The sequence below is a fragment of the Trichosurus vulpecula genome, chromosome 8 (assembly GCF_011100635.1).
Source record: "Trichosurus vulpecula isolate mTriVul1 chromosome 8, mTriVul1.pri, whole genome shotgun sequence".
Classification (NCBI taxonomy): Eukaryota; Metazoa; Chordata; class Mammalia; order Diprotodontia; family Phalangeridae; genus Trichosurus; species Trichosurus vulpecula.
The window spans coordinates 105,028,328-105,040,494 of record NC_050580.1 but is presented as its reverse complement, the minus strand read 5'-3'; the positions used below and the strand labels follow the sequence as shown (position 1 = coordinate 105,040,494).

Genomic DNA, 12,167 nt, shown 5'->3' with positions numbered 1-12,167 from the left:
CTCTTTTTTATTTTTCCTTTTTCTAAGATTCTCTGTTCCCTTTCCCCTCTTATGTGCACACACACACACACACACACACACACACACATACACATACATGTACATATATATCTTGCTTTCCCAATTGATAAGAGAAAAACTGAGTAAGATTTCATCATTGGCTCCTAAAGTGTCACCTAGAGGATAATGTGAGGCATTCAGACTTGACAGTGCAGAACCATCCCTAAGTTCACACAGCTCAGCCCTATGTTTTGAAAGGTACTGTAATCCAGATGGTTGGTCGGTGACTGCAGTCAGCTTTTGAGGGAAAAAGAGGTGGTTCCTTTCTATTGATGCTTTAAAAATGAGACATACATGTATTTATACATATGTGTATATATGTCTTACTAAGGAAGAGAATGGATTGTAAGTTAACTATAGTTATTTAGGATAAGTATTATCAAAGCAAAATCTGTACTATTTTCTCCCACAGCACATTCTGCTCATGCTACATGTTTGCCTTTTTGTGATTCCTTTTCTCACTTATGGCTGCTGTATTTATTGTTCATTTTAACCTGCTTTTCCCTGAAAAGATGTTTGGGGTGGGAGAAACACAGTGTGTTTTGGCTCGGGTATTTAACCACCCTGGTGATGATCTTGGACCTTGCTTCTCTTTTGGATATATGGATTGGGGAAATTTTCCTTTGGTGCTTTTCATGTTCCCTTGAGCCTGAAGCTTTGAGTCACTGACTCCATGAGAGCCTTTGTGTAGTACTTCCATGAAAACTGAGGTCCTTCCTTTAATAATCTGATAGGATATACACATTTTAGTTGTGTAAAATTAATAATTGCTTTCAAGTAAAAAAGAAATAGGGGTAGGTAAGACCCGATGTCTTTGTGTTTTTAGTTGTCAGTGGCAAAAAGGTGTGCTTATCACATTATGTCAGGGCTGAAATGAGAATTTATTTGGAGTCTGGAAGACCTGAGTTCAGATGTGACCTCAGATACTTCTTGGCTGTATGACCTGGGCATGTCATCTCTGTCTCATTTTCCTCATCTGTGAAATAAGGATAATAAAAGTACCTGCCTCTCTGGGTTGTTGTGAAGTATCAAATGGGGTAATATTTGTAAAGTGCTTAGCAAGACTTAAAGTGCTACAAAATGGTAGCCATTATTATTATAGAGGCTACATTATTTTTATTATTTTCCTCTGGTCAAGATATTTAAATCCTCATACTAATTAGGAACTCATGTTGCTTTCAAAGATTTAACACCTTTTAAAAATTGTGTTATATGGTAGCTTAGGAGTTCTTTGTTTGTGTTATGGACTCCTTGGTGAAGTCTATAGACCTCTTTTAAAAAATAACATTTTATTTTTCCTCCAATTACATGTAAAAACATTTTTAACATTTGTTAGTTTTTTTTTAAGTTTTGAGTTCTAAATTACATCTCTCTTTTCTGTCCCCTTCCCCCTTCCTGAAACTATAAGAAATCTAATATAGGTCATACATGTGCAATCATGTAAAACATTTCTGTATTAGTCATTTTGTGCAAGAAGTCTGAAACAAAAAAAGTGAAAAATAGTATGCTTCAGTCTTTATTCAGACAACATCAGTATAGACCCCTTTTCAGGATCATGTTTTTGAAATGCACAAAATAAAATACAGGATTACAAGGGAAATCAGTTCCACTGAAATATAGTTATAAGAATATTTTAAAATAACAAAACAAATTCATTGACACAAGGTTAAGAACCCCTGGATGATGGAAAGAGTAATGGACTTGGAGTCAAAGACTTAGTTTCTTTTTAGTCCATTAATTATTTCTGTTAGTATATTTCATATTTATTAAGTGCCTACTGTGTGCCAGGCACTGGATGCAAAAACAAATGAAGCACAGTCCTTGTCTGCAAAGAGCTTACATTCTCTTAAAAGGGATACAACATTTATGCAGATGAGTAAGTAGAAGATAATTTGAAGAAAGGGAGAGAACTAACAACTAGGGGATCAAGGAAAGATTCTCATAGGAAGTGGTATATGAGTCCAGCGTAGTTGTTAAGTATCTGTCAGCATTGCCATTAATTGCATAGCCTTGGTGAATTTATTATTCACAATTTCATCTCTCTGAGCCTCAGTTTGCCCGTTTATAAGATAAGGGTTTTATAGTGATTTTTAGGGCCTTTCAGCTCTACAGATGTATGATTCAGAGGAGATACAAGTTAGAATGTCAGAGATCTAGAATTATAGCAGTAAGTTCATATTTGGCATTTCCACTAATATCTAAATGATATGTTCTACCCGATTGTAAGGGGATTGAATAAAATGTGCCATTATAATTTACTAATAGTACGGGAAGACTTGATCTGAAAAGTCCATTTTTGTTTACTTTGAACACTTTGCTCAGCCTGGATTTTTGACCGAGTAGTTTTTCTCTGTTCTGGGGATTCCTGATAATTATAATAATGATGATGATGATGATTCACATTTACGTAGCACTTTCAGATTTACAAAGCTGCTAGACCTCTTGATTTGTGTGTGGGATCAGTGTTTTTACTGTCTCTTTTGGCCCAAGCCTTTGGAATTTGATTGAAAACACAAGCATTATCCACATCCAGAGAAAGAACCGTGGAGTCTGAATGCAGATCGAAGCATACTATATACTCTCTCTCTTTTTTTTGTTTCTTCTTTCTCATGGTTTTTCCCTTTGGTTCTAATTCTTCTTTACAATGACTAATGTGGAAAATGTTTAATATCATTATACATCACAGCCTTTATCAGATTGCACGCCATCTTGGGGAGGGGCGGCAGAGGGAGAGAATTTAGAACTCAGAATCTTATAGAAGTGAATGTTGAAAACTAAACACGAATTAAATAATTTTTTTAAAAAAGAAGACACAAGCATTTTATTGTTGTTGTTGATATTATTAATACTTGAGGGAAATGGCTGCCCTTACCCAAACCAGACCACCCAAGCTAAGTATAATTTTTGTTTAGGAAGGAAGGAATAAAGAAAGATTTCATAATCTTGCCAATAGACTTTAAGGTTATTAAGGGCAAGGATGATTTCAATTTTAATCTTTGTATTCCAAGCATTTAACATAGTGCCTTGCACTTAACGAATGCTTGTTGAATTGAACAATCCATAATGCAGCAGAATCCTATAAAGTGAGTGGCCTCAAACTATTAAGAAAGTTGTACTGAGAAAACACATTGGTTAAAATGAAGTACTGAGAATAAGCTGTCTCTCTACCCATTCCTTCAAAATTGCTGGCTTTTGGAAGTAGAGTGTCTGTTACACAAATCTGGATGTTAAATTGCAGTGGTGAGAAACCCAAATTCAAATATGTAGATGACTCACAGAGTTATAAGAGACCTCAAAGGCCCTCTACTCCAATCTACTATCAAATAGAAAAATACCCTCTGCAAAATCTGTTCCAGCGACAGGGATCTCACTATTCTATTCCATTTTTGGATTGCTTTAATGATTAGAAAGCTTTTCTTATGCTGAACCAAAATCTGATGGTCACTTCTAATCTCCAGGAAGTTTAGTCTTTTTTTTCTACATATTAACCCTTCAGATATTTGAATGTAGCTTTTATGTACTCTATTAGTATTGTCTTCTCCAGATTAAATATTCCTGGTTCATTTAACAGTTGCTCATATGACACAGGTTTGAAAACCCCTTCACCATCCTGATTGTCTTTCTCTGGACAGACTCCATATTTTGCTAGTGTTCCTATTAAAAATGTAGTGCCTGGAACAGGGGTGGGGAGCCTTTGGCCTTGAGGCCACATGTGGCCTTCTAGGTCCTTAAGTGTGGCCTTTTGACTGAATCCAGATTTTATAGAACAAATCGTTTTGATAAAAAGATTCCCCACACTGGCCTAGAACATAATACAATAATCTAGGTATGAACTGACCAGCCAAGTATTGAGTGGAATTCTGATCTTTGTTATATATTTATATGTCTATTAATGTGACCTAAGATTGTATTAGCTTTCTTAGCAGTTGTTACACTGTTGATGCATATATTTGATAAAAACTTCCCAAGTGTTTTTTCTATGAACTAATATTAAACCCCACCTCCCCCATCAAATAGTTGTTCTTTTTTTTTTAATTAAGCAAGGATATTGCATTATCTCTAGTAAATTTAATCTTGTCAAACCTGACCCATAATATTTGTTAGGAAAAACTCCTATTTGTTAGGAGTTAATCAAGTCATGTTAGTTTGCTTTTAAGAGTTACTATAAGAATCCTCCTAGTTGTCAGCTAGTTGTTGGATTTAAAGGCAATTTTACTATTATTTTCATAGCAGATATGCTTTATTTTAATAGCCTCTGAGTTATGTTCATTTGCAACAGAATTAAGCTAGTGAAGAAAAGTGAGACCGAATAGAAATGTAACTGAGTAGTATAATACTGACTTTTTTGGAGTGAAATTTAAAGAAAACTTTTATGATTATAGGTTTGTGTTATATTTTACGTATGAAAACATAAATAAAGTCTTTCATTCCATAAAATAAATGCTTTGCAGACAACTCTTTTGATGATCATAACTACCCTGTGAGTTATACTGCTGTTATTATCACTAGTTTGTAGACAGGGAAGCTGAGTCTCAGAGAAGTGAAGAATGACTTGTTCAGGGCCTCCCAGCTACCAGGTGACTGAGGCAGGACTTGAACCCAGATCTTCCTGACTTCAAGTCTAGGCTTTATCCTGTATACCACAGTATTGCTCACTTAAAGCAGAAAGGAAGGAATATTTGTAAAGATTCCATTTTTAATCATTTAAAGTGAGATAAGCTGGGATATAGTAATATACACAAATATTCTTAATAATTCAAATTCGGTTGCTTCTTTCTATCCATTATTTTTCATAATCTCCATCATGGACATTGATATTCTATAGGTCATAAAGTATCAATTGATTCACCAAGGTTGGAGCAAACCTTTAGTGTTCTGTATAGATTGCTATGACCTGTACAGAGTTTTGGTACCTATATAATACCAAGAGGCATAAAGAAAATCCCCTACTGGGTTGGGTGAACCCCTTAGACAGTTTATTAGAGGACATGAACAAGAGTCACATTGGATGAGAAGGTGTGAATAGGTTGTGATCTACACTGTGAAGAGAGTGTCCACATCTAAGAGATTCAGTATAACAGGCACTTGTGTGCCTACCACTTAGGCTCTGAAATAGCTAGGTACCTCAGGGGATATATAATATTTGTAAAGTGCTTGCCTTCCACAGAGTGAGCACTACAGAAATTCTCTTCCCCCTTACCCCACCAAGTTCAAGGCACTCATTTAGGCACTTAGGGATACCAAACAAATGAAGCAAAACAAATGAACAAAGTAGTTCCTGCTCAAGGGGGACTTAGGTTATACCGGGGAGCTATACTACAGAAATAATTGTGTTTAGATAGCATTTTAAGGTTCACAGAGCCCTTTACGTATTTTATCTCCTTTTTTTCATCACAGCAACCCTGTGAAATAGGTATTGCTCTCATCCCCATTTTACATGTGAGGGATACATACATCTACCTCAGCAGACATCAGGTTAAGTGACTAGATGAGTATCACACACTTACGTCTAAGCGGGGATTGGAACCCAGGTCTTCCTGACTTCAAGTCTAACACACTATCCACTGGGCCAGCTAGCTGTACGTAAACAGAGAAGTAAATGTGCAAGATAATTTGACGGGAAGGAAAGCTCTAGCACCTAGGGAGCTCAGGAAGGGCTTTCTGTAGGACCTGGTGCATGAGCTGAGCCTTGAATGAACTTCAAGATTCCCCGATGTAAAGGTGAAGAAAGAACGCATTACAGGCATGAGGAGCAACCTCTGCAAAGGTTTGGCATGAAGATAGAACACAGAATTCAGGGAGCATCAAGTAGGTCTGTTTATCTGATGAAGCCTGAAAAGGTAGGCTGGAGCCAGATTGTAGAGGGCTTCGAATGCCAGACCAATGAGTTTATAGTTTATCTTGGGGGCAACAGAGAGATCGTGTCACTGTCTTGATTATGCTGACAATGGGCTTGTGCTCTTATTTGTTGTTGCTCCATCATTTTGGTTGTGTTCTTCATGACTCTTCATGGCCCCATTTGGGATTTTCTCGGTAAGGATACTGGAGTGGTTTTCCTTTTCCTTCTCTGGCTCATTTTACAGATGAGAAACTGAGACAAATAGGGCTAAGTGACTTGTCCAGGTTCCCACAGCTAGTAAGTGTCTGAGGCCAGATTTGATCTCATTTCTTCTTGACACCTAACCTAGCCACTGTGCCACCTAGCTGCCCTGTGCTGTTTTAATGGCAGGTTTTTTTTTCAACTTATTTTCAGAACACTTTTCAAAGATGTACAAAGGAGAGAAAACAAATGACATTAAAAGAATATTATAAACCAATAACATAACTATTTTGAGTCTTCGTAACAGCCAGGTGTGAGGTACAGCCTAATGCAGATTATTATTTCCTTAAAATATGTTCCACTTAGTTGTTCTAATCCTGGATAATGCAACGTGGAGTCTTCCCTAAATTAATACTCCACACTAAGATGTCACAGCTGTTAGGAAATCTGGCTGTAATGACCTTCTGGTAAGTACAGAGTCCTTCCCCAGACTTGTCTAATTGGGCATATCATTTCACCCTTTTTCTCTGATTTTACTAATAAAATCCTTAGGTCCTGGTAAATCGCACTTGCCACAAACCAGGTCGCATCATATGTCCCCTAGCCTGAGACTATGGATAATCTGTCCCAGACATTTCTTGACTGTTTCTTGTGTGCTGAATACCAAAGAAGCACTATGGGAAGATCCAGAGGAGTAAGACAGAACTTTTAGCCTAGAAGACATTTTCTACTAATTGTTTTCCTAAGGAATGTCAAAGGGGAGGAATTTGGGAAGGAATGAATATATACTAACTGAGTACCACTTAGTAGTTTGGTACAATGGAAATGAGCCAAATTGTATATTAGAGGACCTGGATTCAAAACCCTGGTTTTGGCCCCTGCTACCTATGTAAGGTTGGGCAGGTCACTTAACCTTTATAGTCCTCGGTTTCCCCATTTGTAAAATGAGGGGTTTAAACTAGATAACCTCCAAAGTCCCTTCCAGATCTAAATCTATGATGTCCAGGTGGTTCCTAGACAGGTTTGCTGGTAGTTAAAACAAAGGCCATCCTTCAAAGATTGTGGCCAAACCTGCCACAAGAATGAAGTAATACCCAAATTTATATTTGGCAAAGAAATAAAAGTCTATCTGGACTCAGGAGTAAAAATGAGCCTTTGTCACACATCAGTCAGGTTGTTATAAAGTGATCTGAAATGTTGAATTTATGCCTTAAAACCTTAAAGGAGTCAGTGTTTTGTGTGAATTTCAAGGTGGGGACAGTATTGAACCTAGCACATTATTTCTCCTTCTAAATATCCTTTGGATTCGATGTTTATTCTCAGGCCCAGGAACCTTAAAGACAATGGCACTGTTTCAATTCTAGCTGTTAAAATTGTGGCCTCCTTTTGGAAAATTTTCCCATTGCTTATAAAGCTGTAATTTAAGGTTTCTTGAGTTTGCAGTTGCTGAGTTGAGAGATGTTTCAATCCTTCATTTTGGGGAGGGTAATTATATTAATTGCTGTGTTGTTAGTTTTAGACCCTCATCTTCTCCCTTGTATATACTTTTGGGAAGGGTGAAGGTTAAGGTACCTTCCTTCCTGAGGACAGTTTGTTTGCTTTTTTGTTTTACTTAATGGGAAGTGATTGGAGATTTCCTTATTTTATACTTTATGCATATGATACTTTGCAAAAGCACATTATACTTTTTTATACTTCTTTGATGGCTTTATACTTCAAAAGGAGTTGCATTTTGAAACCTTATTTCTTTGTTGAAGAAATTTTGTTGCCATAGTCTTAAGTCAGTTCAGTAGAGAATTCTCTAATTTCTTGGAAAATATCAAAAATTAGTAACAGTTAAGCCCCTAATGATACCAGCATTGCTTTCGATTGCAATTTCTCACATTTTGGTGGTTCAGCCTTTCGGTGGAATACATTTATCTGGAGACCTCAGAATATTAAAGCACAAAGGAATGAGACACATATACAATGAAACTTGATCCAAGTGACAATCCCTTCAGAATTACATGGATTCCTTACAGTAAGCCTAGCTTGACTTTGTATCAAGTGTTTCAGATTGGAACTAAAAGTTCAGCAGCACTGTATTTAATGAGAAATTTCCCTGGTAGAAGCGTTGTCTGCAGGAAACATGTAAACGTGATGGCAAGGCAGTGGAACATGGTCACGAGAAATAGGTGGGGATAACTTACATAATGGATGTTATTACATAAACCACTGCAGAAAAAAAAGTGTCTTGGGTTTTTCTTTTCTTTCTTTTCCTTAAAGATTTTGTAAAAGAGAAAAAAAATTGTTATTATATCTTTCATCATGGGATTTGGGAAAACCTAGGTTCAAGTTCCATCTCTGATAAATGCTGCTATTTGACCCTAGACGGATCACCTAGTTTCTCAGGGCCCCATGCAACTATGGAAGACAAGACATTTGCAGAACTCTTGTTACTCTGCTCTGATAGAAAGTGTTTCTTCACCTGGAGTCCCTTACAGGAATGAAGTCACAGGTCAGGAAAAGCAATCATGAAAAATGATTGAATGGAGGGAGGGAGAGAGAGAGAGAGAGAGTGTGTGTGTGTGTGTGTAAAAGAACATGTCAAAAATAGTTCATTATTCTGAAGAGGAGGTAACAGCATGGCCAAAACTTTGAAAATGTTTAAATGAGTACTCTCTTGTTGAGAACTCAAATCTGAATATATTCCCAATAGCACTGTTGGTTGTTTTTTTTTGGGGGGGGTCGTTATGAAAGAGTTGGGGTTTTTTCATTTCCTCTTTCAATTAATACGAGGTTACTTCAGCATTCATTTTTGATTAGAAGAAACCTTAAAGAAGCTTGTCTTTTCACTGATAAGAGTATGCAGTAAAGTTATTGTAAGTGATACTTAGTATTGAAAGGAACATGTGATTGAAGAGGATTTCGGGTTTTTGTTTTTGATTTTTTTTTTGTTCAAAAACAGTGCTGCTTCATGGTGTACATCTAGGGAGTTTAGAAATAGTAGGGCCAAGTCAGAACATGTAAAATATATGCTTAAGAGAACAAAAGATGGAAGACATGAAATAAAATGGATGGATGATGCTGAATCTCAGTTGTTTCGTTTCCATGCAATGACTAGACAGATTTGTTTAATTGCTAACAAACATCTTTTAAACAAGGCAAGATGGTAATCAGTTATATAAATTGTTGCTCAGTGTGATACAGTATCATGTAATATAGTTCTTACCTCTGCTTAATGTAGTCTAGGGGTTCTTAACCTGGGGTCCATGAATGTTTGTTTGTTTGTTAATGTGATAACTGGATTTCAGTAGAATTAGTTTTCTTTGTAATTCTGTGATTTTATTTTATGCATTTAAAAAAGCACTATTCTAAGAAGTGGTCCATAGGCTTCACTAGACTGCCTAAGGGCTCATGACAATAGTAATGGTCAGTAATAGGAGGACTGAAGGTCGAAACAGAAGCTCTCCCGTGGTCCTAATGGGATATCGGCACATGATCCTGAGGAGTGGGTTTAAGTCTCTGTTCTGCCATTTTTTAGCTTTGAGCAAGTCACAACCTTTCAGAGGTTTGCTCAACTGTAAAATGGGAATGACACTTCTACTTCAAAGGGCTGTTGAAAGGAAAGCACTTTGTAAATATTAAAAGTGCTATATAAAAGTGAATTATTATGATGATGAATAATTCCTTGTTCCCCTATAAAAATTCAGAAAATGGAGAAATTCTTTTTTTAATTAGATTTTTTATTTTTAGTTTACAACACTCAGTTCTACATGTTCTTGAGTTTCAAATTTTCTTCCCTCCCCTCCCCTTCCCCCTGCCCCCCAAGATGGCATGCAGTCCTATATAGATTCTACATAGCCCTTTGCATTACACTTATTTACGCAGTAGTCAAATTGTAAAGAATTAACTCTAATCCCGCAACCCCTCAATTTCCTCCCAGCTCATCTCTCCTCCACTAGCCACTGTCTCCCCTTTTCCCCCCATCTTGACCCCTTGATGAACCAGTTCAATTCTATATTCTCCTCTTCTCTTGAGTCTCTAGCCCCTTAGCCCCCTTATCATATTGCTGATTGTGCCTTGCCAAGCCTCAGCCTTTGATCACTCCCACCATCCTTGTTCCTACCCATATGCTGCTGAACAAAGGAGGCAAAAATCACAAAACCATTTGGACTGGGTCCTCTATAAATTTATGTTCCATGGCCTCACCTGGGTCTTCACTGCTGCTACATAAGGTAATCCTTCTATATCTCCCTTATCCATTTACTGTTCTTCTCTTCACAGTAGCTCTTCTAAACCTTTTCATCCCTTTTCAAATCTTCCAAGGCTCCACCTCTCCCCATCCTCTCTTCTTCCTTACCTCATATCACTCATGCCTTCTGCCACTATCTCTTTCTTCGTTCCCATCTCACACAATGAGGTACCCTTACTCCTTACCAAGGCTAAGCCCTCTACCTGCATAAGCAATCCTATTCCATCCTGTCTCCTCTAACATACTGGCCCCTCTGTCATCCCCACTGTATTATTTATCCTCAATCTCTCAATGTCTACTGTCTCCTTCCCTACTGCCTACAGACATGCCCACATTTCCCTCATCCCCAAAAACCCCTCACATGATCCTTCTGTCCCCATTATTGTCCCATATTTCATTTACCTTTTGTGGCTCAGTTCCTTGAAAAGCCATCTATAATGAGGGCCTCTACTTTCCTCTCTCTTCTTAACTTCTTATAATCTGACTTCTGACATCACTCCACCAAAACTTCTCTTTCCAATGTTACCATTGACCTCTTAATTGACAAATCCAGCAGGCTTTTCTCAGTCTTCATTCTTGACCGCTCTGCAGCCTTTGACATTGTAAATCACCCTTTTCTCCTTAATACCCTCTTCCCTTTGGGCCTTCAGGACACCCCTCTCTCCTGCTTCTCCTGCCTATCAGACTGCTCCTTCTCAGTGCCCTTTGCTGGTTCCTCATCCAGATTGTGCCCTTTAACCAGAGATGTCCCCACAAGGGTCTGTCTTGGGTCCTCTTCTCTTCTCCATTTCTTCTACTTCACTCAGTGATCTCATCGGCTCCCATGGACTTAATTACCATCTCTGTGATAATGGTCCTCAAATCTGTCTATCTTACCCTAACCTTTCTGCTGACCTTTGATATCACATATCCAGTTGCCTTTCAGACATCTGCCAGAGGTCCAGTAGAGAGCTTAAACTCAACATGTCCAAAACTGAACTCATTATCTATCCTCCTTAATCTTCCCCCACCTCCTTACTTCCGTGTTGAGGACAGTGCCATCCTTCCAGTCCTGGATTTTATCTTCTTCTCCTCACTATCTCTCATCCCCCATATCTAGTCTGTTATCAAGGCCTGTCAGTTTCACCTCTGATACTGCCACCACCCTGGCCCTCACCACCTCATACGTTGCAGAAGTCTACTGATGGGTCTGCCTGCCTCAAGTCTCTTTTCACTCCAATTTGTCCTCCATTCAGCAGCCAAAGTGGTTTTCCTAATGTGCAGATCTGCCATGTCACCCCCTTATTCAGTAAACTATTGGCTCTCTATTGCTTCCACGATCAAATATAAAATCCTCTCTTTGGCTATCAAAGCCCTTCATAACCTAGCCCCCTCCTGCCTTTCTAGTCTTCTTACACCCTACTCCCTGCCATGTACTCTTCTATCCAGTGACACTGAGCTTTTTGCTATTCCACAAACAAGATACTCCATCTCTCAGCTCCAGGAATTTTCTCTTGTTGCCCCCCACCCTCACCCCATGCCCAGAATGCTCATCCTCCTTATCTTCACCTAATTGTCTTCCCTGGATTCTTTTAAGTCCCAACCAAAATCTTCTACAGGGAGCCTTTCCCAACCCCCTAAATTCTGGTGTCTTCCCTCTCTTGCTCATTTCCCATTTGTGCTTTGTATTACTTCTTTGTACGTGTTTGTTTGCTTGTTGCCTCCCCCTTTAGATTTAATCCCCTTGAGGGCAGGGACTGCCTTTTGTCTTTTTTTGCATCCCTAGCACTTAGCACAGTGGCACATAGTAGGCATGCAATAAATGTTTATTGACTTGTTGCCTTTCCTCATGAA

At 38.2% G+C, this 12,167-nt stretch overlaps 1 protein-coding gene across 3 annotated transcripts in view; it reads left to right on the top strand.

Moving 5' to 3' along the window:
- The window catches only part of MXI1 (MAX interactor 1, dimerization protein), a 104,661-nt gene that overhangs the window by 26,238 nt on the left and 66,256 nt on the right, over positions 1-12,167 (top strand). The gene's annotated exons all lie outside the window — the stretch shown is intronic.